Source organism: Serinus canaria, chromosome 1 (assembly GCF_022539315.1).
Source record: "Serinus canaria isolate serCan28SL12 chromosome 1, serCan2020, whole genome shotgun sequence".
Lineage (NCBI taxonomy): Eukaryota > Metazoa > Chordata > Aves > Passeriformes > Fringillidae > Serinus > Serinus canaria.
Window position 1 is genome coordinate 61974606 of NC_066313.1, and position 7193 is coordinate 61981798.

Consider the following 7193-nt stretch of genomic DNA (forward strand, 5'->3'; position numbering starts at 1 on the left):
CAAAAAGTGATGCCTTTAATCTGCTGCACTCCTAATCCCCAAATGTTCAGGACTTCTGTAAAGATGAGAGAGGAATGCCACAGAGTCAGGAGCAGCATATGGAGAGGATTGTGGAGTCCATGTTTTCTTCATATCCTTGCAAGCATGTTTCTCCTTGCAAGCATGATGCTTTGGTCCAGGCTTTTTGTACACCTAATGGTTTGTAATTCAGGAGCTTGCTTCAGAGTGACCTAGTCTTCCTGGGTAGAAGGATTTTACCTGCAGCCTTTATTTACATGAATGAAGTCAATAAAAGTGTTTTGGGTAATGTAAACCATATGTAACTACAGCATTTGAATAAGCCAGGTAATTGCATTATAAATTCTATTTATTTAATATACTCCTTTTTGCAATTTCAAAGTGTATTTAATTGTTTTTCAGAATGGTTGTGAGAGCTCTAGGAAAAGAAAAACACTTAAGTGAGCAACTCAGGACTATACAGTACTCTTAAATAAACAGCAGTGGTTAAGTCAGTTAATGATTAATAATTTAAGCCAATTGAGCTGCTGAGATGGGGCAAGAGTTGCAGAATTGGGACCTTTTAATGTGTCTTTCTTCAGGAAAATAAACTCAGTCCCTGGATAATCAAATCACAAAAGGGGCAGGTGATGACCTTCATTCCATTTGAATGGCAGAACTAAATTTAAGTGAATTTGCCATTTTTTTTGACTGACAAAGATTGCAAATGTCAGTTCATGGCTCTGAAGGGTCCAGAAGTGCACAAGCTGAAAGCTGGCATTTTGCAGTGCCAGTGTTTAATCCCTGTCACGGTACAATGCAACAAGGTGCCCAACTCCCCTTAATTATTGCTGTTTATTTAAAGGTACAGATTAATATGCAGGCTTGGATTGTTTGTTTGAAAGTATGTGGGGCTTTTTCCTCCCTCACAAGGCTTAGTGTTTATTTACTGTAATACTAAGAATCCGTTTGGATATTACTAAAGGAGAGTAATAAATGCTTTTTAAAATTAAATAATTGGACCACTTAGATGTAATTTCATGTGGCACAGAAAGAAAAAAAAAAAAAAAAGCTTAAATCTGTGCTACACTCATGTCATTTTTTACGATGGAAGTGCCTGATGAATCAGAACGCAGAAGCAGATTCCAACCAATGTGCTTTTGTGTAAGGCAAAAATATTCCAGACCCTGCAAATAACCTGATGTCTTATTGATGCTTTATTGTTTAAAAAGAATAGAAGGGAGAAGCAATGAAGTCTAAAGGCTTTTAGAAAAAAAAATGTTTGAAGAAAGTTTTACTGAAGCATTTTAATTTCCATCAGAACACTAATGTAGTTTTAATAGACAGAGTTATGCTGATGCAATGTTGGCAGGATCAGAATGGGACCCAAACCATGGAATGAGACTTCCTTCAGACCTTGTCATGGTTTACCAAAAAGGCATTTACTTTATTTTTCTTCTTTCAGCTTATGACCTGCTCCTTGCTTGCACAGAATATAGAAAATGCTCAGTTTAAATCAATATATATACTCACACTAACTTTCATTAGCGAGATTGACATCTTTACACCAGGATTTGAACCTAAATATCGTCTTTTTTGAGTCCTACTCTACTGTCAGTCATGCCTCACCATTTACAAAAGGTTACTAAAGTAGTAGAGCTTGATTAAACCCTATGTCCTCTGGGGAAAAAAAAATACTTGTTTGACGTAGACATGGCTTTATACTTTAAATTACAAAGGCAGGCAGACAGATTACTAATTTCTGTTCAAAAGCATCATGCTGTCATGATCACTTCTTCTTATTTCTAACATTTTTGCATGTCTTAACATCCCTGTTAACCAAAGCATCTATGGTTTTGAGGTTTTATCTTTTGGGAATTGTATGTTTAGTCTCCTAGTGGTAGAAACATTGCAAGAGCTACACCCTTTGATTGAGCAGATGATACCCATCTATTTGCCATGCACATGCACTGAAGGGAAGAGCACAGATTCCTGGACTGCATCCCTCTTCTGTGCCCCACTGGCATGGCTGTGATTTTCAAAGACCCTTTGATCTTCTATAATCTATAAAAGACAAGGTGTGTGCCCTCCTCCTGTGGGCAGCAGTACCCCAACTCTGTACATGCCACCATGTTCTAGGGAAGTACTTTGATGTAATTTTGACTTTCTGGAGGGCAGTTCCTCTCTGAGCTCCTTTTTATATGGAAGCCAGAATTCTGCACAGTGCTCATGCAGAGCTGAGCCTGAAAGAAAGGATTAATCCAAACAGAATTACTCTCACAAAAACAATGGGGGAAAATTACAGGTCTGTGTTTGGTATGTATTCACAGAATAGGAAATGTCACCAAATATCTTTGCTATCTTTGCTGTCATTTACATTCCCTTCAAAACCTTAAAAAACATTAGGTTCTAAGCAAGAGAAAAAATCTAAATGACCTTAATAGGACTTCTCCACAGATTTTCACTGTTTCATTTAGTGACTTTATTGTCCAGGTTTTGTAATAGGCAGAAGTTACTCAAAGTCTTAAAGTAAATAATGTGTTATCATGTAAGTAATAATGTAAGCAAAGAAAAAGTATACAGGTAATGAGGCAGTTTTTTCCCTTTATGGAAACTAACTGGGCATTCTTAGAAAATAGTTTAGAGGAAGAATAAATTGGAGTTTCATGGGTTTTCCTTCTTTATTACTAATAAATCACTGCTTCTGCCTCCCATGTTGACAAGCAGCAGATGTTTCAACACAAACTCCATCAAAGTTAGTCATTTTGTCCTCTCTCTTATCAGTGTTTCTGTCGCTCTGAGGACGACATGCATCAGGAAATAAGTAAGCACCTATCTACAGGGGCATCACTCAGTCATGCTTAGACAATTATCACTGCAAAACACACTTCAGACTGATCAATAATTGCTTTCCTTGTCAAATTTCTGGATGTCACAAGCAGCACCAAAGGAAGGGATCAGACCAGTGCAAAGCCTTGTCTAGACAGGTAGATTAGATTGCTTTTAGTCCTAGCAGAGGCAGGAGGATGCCTCAGTCTACAGCAAAGCCTAACAAAGCACCCATCACCCTTTTTCCTGCAATGGACTTGGGCAGACTCAGGTTGTGTGAGCAAGGAAAATGCCCCCTCCAAAGGAGGACACCTTATAATCTGAAAAATGCAATATTAGAAATAGCTTGGAAGTGCTACAGTTTTTTTCCCTGACAAAGTTTGTTTTGACATAGGCCAGAAAGTTGTTATTTTCAGATGGATTTACAGGGATCAGTTCTTAGATTCCCTTTCATATCTCCGTCTTTCCCCTTTATCTTTTTAAAGCTTAGATAGACTGAAGGCCTTCTGTCTGATTCATGTATATCTGTGCTTGCAAACCTCAGGTTTGTGATGAGGAGAGGATACTTGTTTCCAAGAAAAAATATTTTGAAAAACAGTAAGACGAGTTTATTCACAGTCCTGTTTAGACATTCTTCTTCTCTATAGAATATATCTGTATAACTATTTGTCACTGAAGACAGTAAATCTGGGCAATAGAAAAAGAAACCTACAGGTTTTCTTGAACTGGAAACTCAGGTAAAATGCACCTGGTGCCAGAAGAAAAACACATGAAGGTGTAATACAAAAATGATACATTTATCTTATTGCTGTAATTGTGAGGTCTTTTACTTTAAGGCATAACAAACTATGTTAGTCATTGTTAAACCAGATCCACCTCCCATATGCTGTTACCATACCAGTGAGGAGTAATAACTATAAAGCCTTTTTCTCCCCCACTGCTTCAGTGCTGTCAATTCCACAAAACTCCTGTGCAATTCAGTAAACTTGATACACTGAACACTAGTCATTTCAAGATGTGCTTCAGCTGCTGCTTGGTTTGCATTCCTGTTCAGCTGAATCTTGACTGAGAAATGTAGGGAGTCTTACTGAAATATTAGTACTTGTTCTAACAACATGAGTGCCAGAGCTCTTCAGGATACACAGTGAGACAGCCAGCTGTATTCAGCACAGTAATATGCTTTTCATTACTGACAGAGATAATAAAAAAATGCAAATAAAAAACCTATGAGATTCTTCTTAACATGATTGAATTTAAGTGAACAAAGAGATTGTCTGCTAGCCCAAAAGATGCACACATTGTAAAGATGGTATAGCAAGAATCTTTCTCTGTACAGACACATATCCTACTACAAGACAACCAGCAGCATTGTGAGCTTTCAGGTTTATCCTCATTAAATATTTGATCTTGGATCTAAGTCTGTGAACATGAGTGAAAATCTCCATTCCATTGACAAAAATGTTCTTTTGGTCTGTGGTAACTCAGTGCCCCACACTTTCTCAATGGAGTAACAATGCAAGTATTCCTCAGCCAGACCCATCTGTTGCCTGGAAACATTTAATGTAAAATACTTTAAGGTAAAGGCTTTTGCCAAAGCTGGGATTCTTTGGCAGTGACACATCTACGGCTAACGGGTAATTTTTCTGTCTTGTTCTTTTTTTATTTATTAGTAGATACAAGCTTTGAATCAGCCTTTCAAAGTTGAACATAACTGGTTCTCTTGCAGAAGTTTGTATGTTTCCTTTTTCCCAAAAGTAAAAATGAAAAAAATGGTCATGAAGCAGAATTATGCCTTGCCTGAACATGGGTTTTGATGCATAAGAATCTCATTTAATTTCGGATTAGGACCTGCATGTTTCAATAGTATTGAGAGGAGGTAATATCAAAAATACAGCTCCTCCCCACTAAATACAGACAGGAGGCTCATTTTTCTAATTCTTTCTTTAATTGCATTCTTTCAGTTAGCATTGTAAATTATTATGTCAATGCTCCCACTTGGCCTAAGGGAGCTCCAATTTACAGTGTGCAGTCACAAATTCTGTTCTTATTAACACTGATATTACTTATTCTGATGTGTAGTAGATAGTGCATAATATTGGAGAACATCTAAGAAGCTATAAGGTTAAAAAAATGCCACAGTCCCAAAAACAGGTCTAAAAATATCTTAGTTGCCTCAAGTAAGTTATGGACAGTACCTAGGCATCTACCTCACAATGCAATCCTAAAAGTCTTACCTTGAATGCTCTAACTGAAGGAAGTTTGTCCACAGCTTGCTTCAATTTAAATAGCTCTGAGAAGCTACATTTGTGATTTTGTGGCTGTTCAAAAATCTCTTATTCTTGCCCTATCTAAGCAATGCATATCTCAAGTAATTTCAGGATCTACAAATACAATCCTGTTCCTTTTCTCAGTGGATAAAACAGTGCATGCTCACAAAATCAAGCTTTGTGTAAAGCATACTGCATTTTGTTTTGCTCTATTTTTAAGCACAACCATGTAATTTATGTTTAAATGGTTTTAGTATTCCTCTAGCCTAGAACACACTTATTTGGCTTTTGTCTTTATAGATTCAAAATCACAACTCCTAACTCCTGGAAGAACTTCTTGGCTGTGTTTTGGCAGGTTGTATATGTCTGTGTGTGTGCTGATTCCCAGGCATAGTGGACAAGACTAGAAGTGTGTGTATTGGCTTGCATTCCTTATTCCATGAGCTGTGTACATCCCTTGCCTGAAACTGTCATTCAAGAAAATCCTTCATGGTGTCAGTAAGCCTGACCCTCCTCAGGCAATCAATGAGTGGCAGGGGGTGCACAAAAGGGTGGTGCATGCTTGAGTCACACAGGATAAAGGAAAAAAAGCTTCTCAGCTCTCCTGCTTCCTCAGAGAACTATAATGAATTTCTACCCTGAGATACAAGTGCTCTTGGTGGCTCATTCTCCACTTCCAAGAGGTCTATAGCAGGTAATTCAAAAGCATTCCCAATAACAGTTGCTGACAGTTGCTTTCAGTTGCCTAAACAGCGCTCACTTGTTCTTTGAGAGAATCTGCCAGGAGGTCCAAACTGAGAAGTTACATGTGTAAGTGCATGCTCTCTGTGTGCTTGTGGATAGATCACCATGCTAGTCAGTTTCTACTTCTCTGACTGGTATAAAGGAAAGAGTGATTGATCTCTCTCTAATTTCTGAAAGATAACACCCTGTAATTCTGCACTCTTCCCGTGTTCTAGAGGGAACCAAAGTGCTCCTGTGAGGGATATGCAACTTGAACATGAACATTTCAACTACTAATGGTTTCCTGGAGCTTCACCTAATGTCATTTACTAGTCTGAATGCCATAAAAATTACCCATACACTTTCCAAAATTTTATCTGCTGTGAACTATGTTATATGGAGGCTCAAGGGGAGTTTCTGTTTGGTTTTTTTGTTTGTTTGTTTGTGGGGGTTATGTAGATTTATGAGTGTTTGGGTTTTTTTTAATTATCATATAAGTGTCAGAGAATGTCTTCATTATCCTGTTAAAAAAAAAATCCAAAATAGAGAGTAATTAATCTTCCTTGAAGACATTTACATCTAAATAGCAGTAACTGATCTAATGATCTCAAATTTACTGTGCTACAATGAATGTAGATCACGGAACAAAGAATAGTTGGGGAAAAAAAGGATTAATATTTATACAGTGTCATTTTTAAACAAAGACATCCAGAATAATTAAGTATGTTGTAGGTAAGAAGGAGTTTCTGTAATTAGGAAGACGTTCCCGTGGAACATTTCATGGCTTAAGATGCAGTGAAAACTATTTTGATTGTATTTCAGAAGGCAAACCTATTGCAAAAAGAAAGTTCAAGTTTGGGGTTTGTTTTTTGTGTGTGGGGGGGTCGGGTTTTTTTTACAGATGAATACAGAAGCTCTGCTTGTTTTCCCTGGCACTGCTGCTCCTGCCGAACCGCAGTAAACAGCGGCATCTAGAGGCCGCCGGCGGGTACTGCAGGGCAGCCGCAGCCCGGCCTCCCCCCGGCAGGGCTCGGAGCAGCCGGGAGAGACGGAGAGCGCGGCTGGACAGTTGCCATGGTAATCTTCTGTTTTATTTACTTTTTAGTGTTGCTGAATGCGTCCTGCTTTTGGGACTCCAGGCACCCTAGAAAACTGTCACAACAGAATGCTTGGTGCGTTAAGGTGGTTCATTTAATCACAGGAGTTTAAAGAAATTAGGCTAGCATCCATTCTTAGTGTGAAAACTGTTTTTTGGTTCTGTTGGGGTGACAAAATATTATGTCAAGTTGCCATAATAGAAAAAAAGGAAATAAACTATATCTTATGTGGTTTTTACCAGTCACCTTTAGTTATTTGTGCTTCTTATAATGTAATTCA